Source organism: Carassius auratus, chromosome 16, assembly GCF_003368295.1.
Source record: "Carassius auratus strain Wakin chromosome 16, ASM336829v1, whole genome shotgun sequence".
Classification (NCBI taxonomy): domain Eukaryota; kingdom Metazoa; phylum Chordata; class Actinopteri; order Cypriniformes; family Cyprinidae; genus Carassius; species Carassius auratus.
In genome coordinates, this window is record NC_039258.1 from 23,616,172 (window position 1) to 23,625,918 (window position 9,747).

A 9,747-nucleotide genomic window follows, 5' to 3' on the forward strand; every position below is an offset into this window, starting at 1 on the left:
CTACGACAAATTAACTGAAGTGAAAATTGAATCAGAATCAACCATAGCCCAAATAATATCCTGCTACACTTCATCAGACCAGGTTCCCTGGCGGTAAGAAAGACAATTTCTGGGAGAGCCCCATACACTTACGGACAATTGCCCCAGAAGACCACATCATCCTCTGAGGAGATTTGAATGAGGACGTTGGAAAAGATGGGTGGTCACTGCCACGGAGGACATGGACTTGGTGTATATAACGACAATGGATGTCGTATACTAGGCTTTGTAGAAACCCATGAACTGGCTGTGACCAACATGTAATTCAAGAAAAAGATCTTCCCACCTGGCCACCTACATCAGCTGTGGCCATAAGACTCATATCGACTGCTGTATGGTTCATGGGCAAGACTTGAAGCTAGTGACCAACACTAAAAGTTGTTCCCTATGACAGAGTTGCAACCCCAACATCGTCTCCTGGTGCTGGGTATACAAATGGACCAACTACATCAGACAGCAAGCCAATACCAGGCTCTGAGCAAATTAAGTAGGGGAAAATTAAGTGACAACTTCTGACCCGGTCAAATAGTGGAAGCTATGTGGAATCGGGCAGTGGACAATATTCACTGAGCGGCAGAATCGAGCATGGGAAAGACCAAATCATGCTGGAAATTCATTGACAAGCAAGAATGGTGGTGAAAAGAAGAAGTGCAATGGGTGATTTGAGAGAAGAAAAATGGCTTTCAAACCTTGAGGAACACTCAGCTTATAGCTGACTTGAAATGATATTGATTGCTGAAATCAGCAGCAGAGCAGGCAGTAACCACTGCAAAGATCCAGCATTACCAGGAATTTATATTTTATAATTATATAATTTTAAACAACATTTCCTGCCTTGGCAAGTCCAACCACTGCTTCACCCAAGACATTGGCTATGTCATGCAAGTCAAAGGCCCTGACCATCAAGTCCTGCAAGACCTGTCATCAGTCCTACGTTAGAGTATTTTTCCAGCATTTGTAATGAGGAATTTCAACATCAGCCAATACCAAGCCCCCCGCACATTCTTGGCCCTATACACAAAATTATACAAATTATCACAGTGGTGAAACTATCTGTAGAGAAGATAAAAAGCAGCAAGCAAATTGGCCCTGACAACATACCAGCAGAGGTCTTGAAGATTTTTGGTGATCGTGGAGCGTCATTCCTTGCCAAACCTCTTCAACCACATTGTGGCTGAGAACAAGCCTCTCCAGGTCTGAACAAATAGTACAACTGTGCCTATTTGGAAAGGCAAGGGGGATTTCAGCATGTGTGCAAACATCCAGCCAATTTGATTACTGTTCCACACATTAAAGATCTTTGAGCGAGTGTTAGACTGACGTCTTTGAAGAATTGTCACCGTCACATGTAATAAGTGTGGTTCACTGAGGCCCCAGACAGCAGACGACTCCGATCCAGATACGTTTTCAAACCGGCAAATCCGCGTTACAGTCACACCCGTTTCAGGGCTGTAACACGGATCCAGCCCAGGTGCGGTTTCAGTGGGCGGGAACTACAGTCGCAGAGCGGATCCGGGCCGCGTCCGTAGAAACGAGCGCGCGGTTTTTTCCGTTTTTTTTTTCTGAAGTTCAGAACAGGAGAAGATGTCAAGACGGTCGAGGAAAATACAGACTGCTCGCTGTTATCCTCAAAAACCCCACCAAGGTATGACACACCGTGCGAACAAACTAAATCAATGTCTTATGCTGTGAAACTTATTCGATAACTTAAAGGTTTGGTGTTTTTTATTGATTCTTAGATCTGTGTCAGACTGTAGCTATTGTTGGCGAACACTAAGGCCTATGTTATCAGAGGACTTGCTAACATGAAGAAAACGTCCAGAGGTCTGCAATTATACATAATTAACAAATGTTTAACTTAATTACTTAATTTAAACTTTAGTTCTTTTAACTCTTCCTATAATAAAAGATCGCTGCATGGTAATTATAGTGAGCTCGCAGTGCTAACTCTAATTAAGTCATTTCTGAATTAAAATTTTCTTATTTTTGAGGAAAACATTCCAGAGTTCTTTTTGACTGAAGAAAGAAAGACAATAAATAAAGGGAGTAAATTATGAGTAAATTAATTTAGAAGTGAGCTAATCCTTTAAGACTGCTTGCATTTATTTTATCAAATATAAAGTTAAAAGTAATATTGTGAAATATTATTACAATGTTAAATAATTTTCTGTTTGAATGTATTTTAATGTTGTAGCTTATTCCTGTAAAATTTCAGCATCATTACTGCAGTCTTCAGAGCATGATCCTTCAGAAATTATTCCAAAATGCAGGTTGAGTGCTGGATTTATTTTGGTTTATTTTTTGCTGCTTAAAATTTCCTGGAAACATTTCTATGATTCTTTGGTGAACAGAAAGTTCAAAAGAACAATTTATGTGAAATATATTTTTGCAACATTATAAATGTTTTACTTCTATCAATTTAATGGCTATATGCTGAATGAAAACAGTCATTTCTTTTTAATAACACACACATATCAAACATTTGAATGGTTGTAAATCATGATTTTTGAATATATTAAGACTATAACTGTTTTAAATATTGATAATAATAATCAGAAATGTTTCTTGAGCAGCAAATCATCATATTAGAATGATTTCTGAAGATCATGTGACACTGAAGACTGGAGGAATGATGCTGAAAATACATTTGATCACAGAAATAAATAACATTTCACAATATATTCACAAGAAAATAAATATTTGAACTGATTATAAGTCTTTTAAAATTTTCATTAAAATATTATTTATTTATGTGATGGAAAAGCTGAATAAATAACTTTTTATTCATCAATAAATACAAAAAAAAAGTATCACATGCTCCCCACCCCCCCCCCCAAAATAAAAAAATGTGAATAAAAAAAATAATAATAATAAACAAATAAGCAGCACAACGTTTCTAACACCGAGCTTTGATCAAAGCAATAAATAATATTTTGAAGTATGTTAAGATAGAAAACCATTATTTGAAATGTTAAATTTTTGAACATTACAGTTGATCAGATAAATGCTGGCTTGATAAGCAAGAGACATATTTCAAAGATATAAAAAATAGTAATGTGTCCAAACTTTTGATAGTACCCTTATTAAGCAGACAGAACGTTCTCGGGCATTCTGAATGATAAAAACAGAGAGGGACATGTATTACATTATATTGTTTGGTATGTTTTAATTTTTATTTTTATAAAATCTTTGCCAAAAGATGCTTTTATTTCTGCTAACAGTATAATCCATTTTTATTGAGTAAATGTATTGAGAAATTGTCCAGTAACACTATATAACAATCTGTTTCAATTTCAGGTTCCAGAGCAGGGACTGTCAGATAGTAAGGTGAGTCCCCCTTTTTTCTATTTCAGTGGAGGTTAAGTTATTAAAACTATTTGAATGCTACAATGTATAATTGTGTATTGATAATATTGAGTGCCTGATAATGTTACAACTAGTGCTGTTCAAAGCATAATGTATGTTAGGACTGTTTGTGGTTTGCAGCTTTCTGGAGAAATGCCCCTTTAAATAACTTCACACTCAGCATCCTGAACTATATACAGGCGCATCTCAATAAATTAGAATGTCATGGATAGTTCATTTATTTCAGTAATTCAACTCAAATTGTGAAACTCGTGTATTCAATAAATTCAGTGCACACAGACTGAAGTAGTTAAAGTCTTTGGTTCTTTTAATTGTGATGATTTTGGCTCAACAAATTAGAATACTTCGTAAAAAAAAAGAAAAAAAGATTTTAGTGAATTGTTGGCCTTCTGGAAAGTATGTTCATTTACTGCACATGTACTCAATACTTGGTAGGGGCTCCTTTTGCTTTAATTACTGTCTCAATTCAGCGTGTCATGGAGGTGATCAGTTTGTGACACTGCTGAGGTGGTCTGGAAGACCAGGTTTCTTTGACAGTGGCCTTCAGCTCATCTGCATTGTTTGGTCTCTTGTTTCTCATTTTCCTCTTGACAATACCTCATAGATTCTCTCTGGGGTTCAGGTCTGGTGAGTTTGCTGGACAGTCAAGATCACCAACACCATGGTCATTTAGTCAACTTTTGGTGCTTTTGGCAGTGTGGACAGGTGACAAATCCTGCTGGAAAATGAAATCAGCATCTTCAAAAAGCTGGTCAGCAGAAGGAAACATGAAGTGCTCCAAAATTTCTTGGTAAATAGGTGACACTTCTGTGTGTGGTGGCTCTTGATGTCTTGACCCCAACCTTAGTCCATTCCTTGTGAAGTTCACTCAAGTTCTTGAATCCAGTTTGCTTGACAATCCTCATAAGGCTGTGGTTCTCTCGGTTGGTTGTGCATCTTTTTCTTTCACAATTTTTCCTTCCACTCAACTTTCTATTAACATGCTTGGATACAGCACTCTGTGAGCAGCCAGCTTCTTTGGCAGTGAATGTTTGTGGCTTACCTTCCTTGTGAAGGGTGTCAATGATTGTCTTCAGGACAACTGTCAGATCAGCAGTCTTCCCCATGATTGTGTAGCCTAGTGAACCAAACTGAGAGACCATTTTGAAGACTCAGGAAACCTTTGCAGGTGTTTTAAGTTGATTAGCTGATTGACATATCACCATATTCTGATTGTGAATTGGTATGTTTTTGTTAAATGTGATCACAATTAAAAGAACCAAAGACTTAAACTACTTCAGTTTGTGTTCACTCAATTTATTTAAAACACAATTTTCACATTTGAGTTGAATTACTGAAATAAATGAACTTTTCCATGACATTCTAATTTATTGAGATGTACAGTATTGTTCAAAATAATAGCAGTACAATGTGACTAACCAGAATAATCAAGGTTTTTCGTATATTTTTTTATTGCTACGTGGCAAACAAGTTACCAGTAGGTTCAGTAGATTCTCAGAAAACAAATGAGACCCAGCATTCATGATATGCACGCTCTTAAGGCTGTGCAATTGGGCAATTAGTTGAATTAGTTGAAAGGGGTGTGTTCAAAAAAATAGCAGTGTGGCATTCAATCACTGAGGTCATCAATTTTGTGAAGAAACAGGTGTGAATCAGGTGGCCCCTATTTAAGGATGAAGCCAACACTTGTTGAACATGCATTTGAAAGCTGAGGAAAATGGGTCGTTCAAGACATTGTTCAGAAGAACAGCGTACTTTGATTAAAAAGTTGATTAGAGAGGGGAAAACCTATAAAGAGGTGCAAAAAATGATAGGCTGTTCAGCTAAAATGATCTCCAATGCCTTAAAATGGAGAGCAAAACCAGAGAGACGTGGAAGAAAACGGAAGACAACCATCAAAATGGATAGAAGAATAACCAGAATGGCAAAGGCTCAGCCAATGATCACCTCCAGGATGATCAAAGACAGTCTGGAGTTACCTGTAAGTACTGTGACAGTTAGAAGACGTCTGTGTGAAGCTAATCTATTTTCAAGAATCCCCCGCAAAGTCCCTCTGTTAAAAAAAAGGCATGTGCAGAAGAGGTTACAATTTGCCAAAGAACACATCAACTGGCCTAAAGAGAAATGGAGGAACATTTTGTGGACTGATGAGAGTAAAATTGTTCTTTTTGGGTCCAAGGGCCACAGGCAGTTTGTGAGACGACCCCCAAACTCTGAATTCAAGCCACAGTACACAGTGAAGACAGTGAAGCATGGAGGTGCAAGCATCATGATATGGGCATGTTTCTCCTACTATGGTGTTGGGCCTATTTATCGCATACCAGGGATCATGGATCAGTTTGCATATGTTAAAATACTTGAAGAGGTCATGTTGCCCTATGCTGAAGAGGACATGCCCTTGAAATGGTTGTTTCAACAAGACAATGACCCAAAACACACTAGTAAACGGGCAAAGTCTTGGTTCCAAACCAACAAAATTAATGTTATGGAGTGGCCAGCCCAATCTCCAGACCTTAATTCAATTGAGAACTTGTGGGGTGATATCAAAAATGCTGTTTCTGAAGCAAAACCAAGAAATGTGAATGAATTGTGGAATGTTGTTAAAGAATCATGGAGTGGAATAACAGCTGAGAGGTGCCACAAGTTGGTTGACTCCATGCCACACAGATGTCAAGCAGTTTTAAAAAACTGTGGTCATACAACTAAATATTAGTTTATTGATTCACAGGATTGCTAAATCCCAGAAATAAAAAATGTTTGTACAAAATAGTTTTGAGTTTGTACAGTCAAAGGTAGACACTGCTATTTTTTTGAACACACCCCTTTCAACTAATTGCCCAATTGCACAGCCTTAAGAGCGTGCATATCATGAATGCTGGGTCTTGTTTGTTTTCTGACAATCTACTGAACCTACTGGTAACTTGCTTGCCATGTAGCAATAAAAAATATACTAAAAACCTTGATTATTCTGGTTAGTCACATTGTACTGCTATTATTTTGAACAATACTGTACCTGTACCTGTTATGACAGTCATAGTCCTATATCAATGCTTTAATAAGTCTGTGTGGTACTTACAACACAGTATTAAGTACTAAGTCTATGTAAACTATTGAACGGGGTCATTTTTATAAAGTAAACTATTTTCTCTTGTGGACAATATATTTTATGTGAAATATCTGATTCAGGCTAGTACTAAATAAAAAATAAGTTGCATTTTGTATATCCCTCTTTTGTCAAAAATGTTCAACATTTTGTAAATTCTGCAAGGTATATGTAAACTTTTGACCTTAAATGTGTGTGTATACAGTATGTGTGTGTGTGTATGTACAGGATGCATGCTTACGTGTGTTGTGTGTGTGTGTGTGTATGGCAATAACATTTTTGTCCATATGTCATGTTTTTTTTTTTTGCTTTGTTTTTTTAGAGACAAATGAAAAGGAGGGAACTGTTTTTAAGCTGTGGAGTCAGACGGAGGGATCCCATTAACCTCAAAAACAGCATTGCAGAGGACTCTATTACTACTAGAACCAACTCAATCACACAATGGTGACACATTTATAAGAACATTTCCCTGTGATATAAACACTTGCCTGTGGTACTTGTTCAGATTATTCTCTTTCTCATTGTGTAGCACTGGTTTAAAGGGTCTGTTCACCCAAAAATTTTAATTCTGTGTTAACTACTCACCCTCATGTCATTCTAAACCTGTAAGTTCTCCATTCATCTTCGGAACACAAATTAAGATATTTCTTGAAGAATTCTGAGACCCCTCTGACCCTTAAGCTCACACATAATAGCATGCTCTGCTCACATTCAGTGCATGGATCCTCTCCAAATTAGCACCATGGTGAAATCAAGGAGACAGTTTGTTGAATAAAGTCATTATATTTGTTACAAAAAGTATTCTCGTAGCTTTGTAAAATTATTGTTGAATCCCTGTTGTCACATAGATTATTTTACCGATCTTCTTGCCACGTTTCTGTACCTAGATCGTGATAATTACATTGCTATCTATGGGAGGGTCAGAGAGGTCTCAGAATTCATCAAAAATATCTTAATTTGTGTTCCAAAGATGAACAAGTTGTCTTACGAGTTTGGAACAACATGAGTGTGAGTAATTAATGACAGAATTTTTAGATTTGGATGAACTTACCCTTTAAGCTTAGTGAATATTATGTACAGGAAGCACTAGAATTATAGACTTGTACTGCTTGGGGTAGTGTACCAAATAAACCTTTAATTTTGCTTTTTTGTGCATAAATTATCAAAATGAAAGAAAAATGCACAATGGCACGTCTTTTGCATTGTTTTTTGTAGTAATTCAATTGTTTTAATATGAATATTGTTTTAATAGTGTTCAATACTCAGTACTTTAAACGTTTTGTTGTCTTAAGAGGTTTGTATAACAACTTAACAAAAAAAAAAATATCAGTGCCATAAGACAATCAAATATTTTATTATCTGTTATGTAAGATGCTTGTAATGATTGCTTTAATGGTATTAATTATTTCATAATCTACTTATGTGATTTGTATTATCAGGTAACTGTACAAATACTGTGGTATATGGACATTACTTTTTATTTGTAACAAAGAAACATGCATTTTCTGTAAAGGTGTTCTGAAATATGTATTGTGAACAGTACTATCCAAATAAACTAACTGTATTTGAATTCTAGATATGTATGCAACTTATTTGTGTGTGTGTGTGTTAGCATATATATGTGAGCTGGCCCAGATCCGGCACGGATCCAAAATGGTACTGGACCAGATCCGGCCCACATTTAGGCCAAATCATAATAAAGGAATCCAGAGCTGGCCCAGCTCTGGTCCGGATCCGGTAAAAACGGATCCGTGCCGGTATTGGCCCGTTGTGCCAAAAGACCCCGGCCCAAGTCCGTTGCGCGGATCTGGGCCAGATCTTCCGATTGGCCTGGGCCAGATTTGGCCCAGATGAGTTTTGCTGTCTGGGGCACCACTTATACCATCCATGCTGTCCTGCTGGTAATGGAGAAACACAACACGGTGCATACAGCTTTCCTGGACCTATCGTAAAACAGAATATTATCACTCTTTGACATCACAATCAGCGTCCATCAAGGGTCAGCTCTTTCATCCCTGCTGTTCATCCTTTGATGTTGTCACTCTTGCAGATTCAAAGTTCGAGAACCATGAGGATCAAGCACAGCAATTGTAGAACCAGCTAATTGAAAACAACTTTAAAGTAATTATTGCAAAGACAGAGTACCTTGAATGCAGCTCCAAAAACCAATGGCACTAAACACATCAATGGCCAGGATTTAAACAAGACTGCCCATTTCGAATACCAGTCCCGGGTTCCCTCAGACAGTGACACCACTCCTGGTGCCCAAACTAGAATTAACAGGGCGTGGATGAAGTGGAGACAAGTCACTGGGATCCAGTCCATTCAGAAAATCCCAGAACACCTCAAGGCAAAGGTCTATAAGACCGTAGTACACCTACTTGCACTCTATGGAGCCAAATGTTGGCCCAACACCAAGAAACACAAGCTAGCCCTTCATGCGATTAAAAATGAGGATGCTCCGATGGATGCTTGGGCTAACTCCCCATGATTACATAATGAACAAGGACATCAGGTGAAGACTTCGAGTTGCCACATTTACAGTAAAGTCAAGAGAAGCCTATCTTAGGTGCTATGGCCATGTCATGCACAGCAACAAAGACTTTTTGGGCAAGAACAGCACTCCACTTCAACCCGGGAGACCGCAGACAGAGAGGATGACCTAAGAAATGGTGGATGGACAGCATCACGGAGGACATGTGGGCAGTGGACCTAACCCCAGAGGACATCACAGACCTAGTCAAGTGGATGAGATGAAGCCAAGCAGTGAACCCTGTGTGAAACATGGGACACCCACCAGGAAAGAAGAACAACATACGTAATTAAGCAAATGATGATCAAATGATGGACATTATAATCTACAGATATCCAGATGTGCTGTGTAGACAAATGCATCTCTCGGAATTTAAAGTCAAAGGGGATATTATGTGTGATTCGGAACCAGGAACTACAATATGCACATTCTGTTAAACACTTATATTTCTGTTCTTTTGTGTGCTATTAACTGATGATCTCTAATCATGATTGTCTGATCTTTTCTAATCAGCCAGGTGCTAAAGTAATTTGGGCGATTTATCATTTAAAATTGGAATATTTCTAAATATATATATATAAAAAAAAAGTTATAGTTTCTCATTGTAAAGAAACAAGTTGAAATAGTATACATTTCCAATTTAGAAAGGTTTTAAAGTAGTTTTCAAGGGTATTTGTTGGGTAACAATTTTCCAAGAGAACATAAG

General features: G+C 37.6%; 1 long non-coding RNA gene across 3 annotated transcripts; it reads left to right on the top strand.

Moving 5' to 3' along the window:
• Positions 1–1,417: 1,417 nt before the first annotated feature.
• Positions 1,418–8,371, top strand: LOC113116858 (uncharacterized). 3 transcript variants are annotated; one of them, XR_003294086.1, is made up of 4 exons: positions 1,418–1,684; positions 1,779–1,863; positions 3,337–3,366; positions 6,831–8,371. It is a non-coding gene; the product is annotated as an uncharacterized LOC113116858 (long non-coding RNA). The 3 variants fall into 3 exon arrangements; XR_003294085.1 differs by having other exon boundaries at positions 1,418–1,863; XR_003294084.1 differs by lacking the exon at positions 1,779–1,863.
• The last annotated feature ends 1,376 nt before the right edge of the window (positions 8,372–9,747 follow it).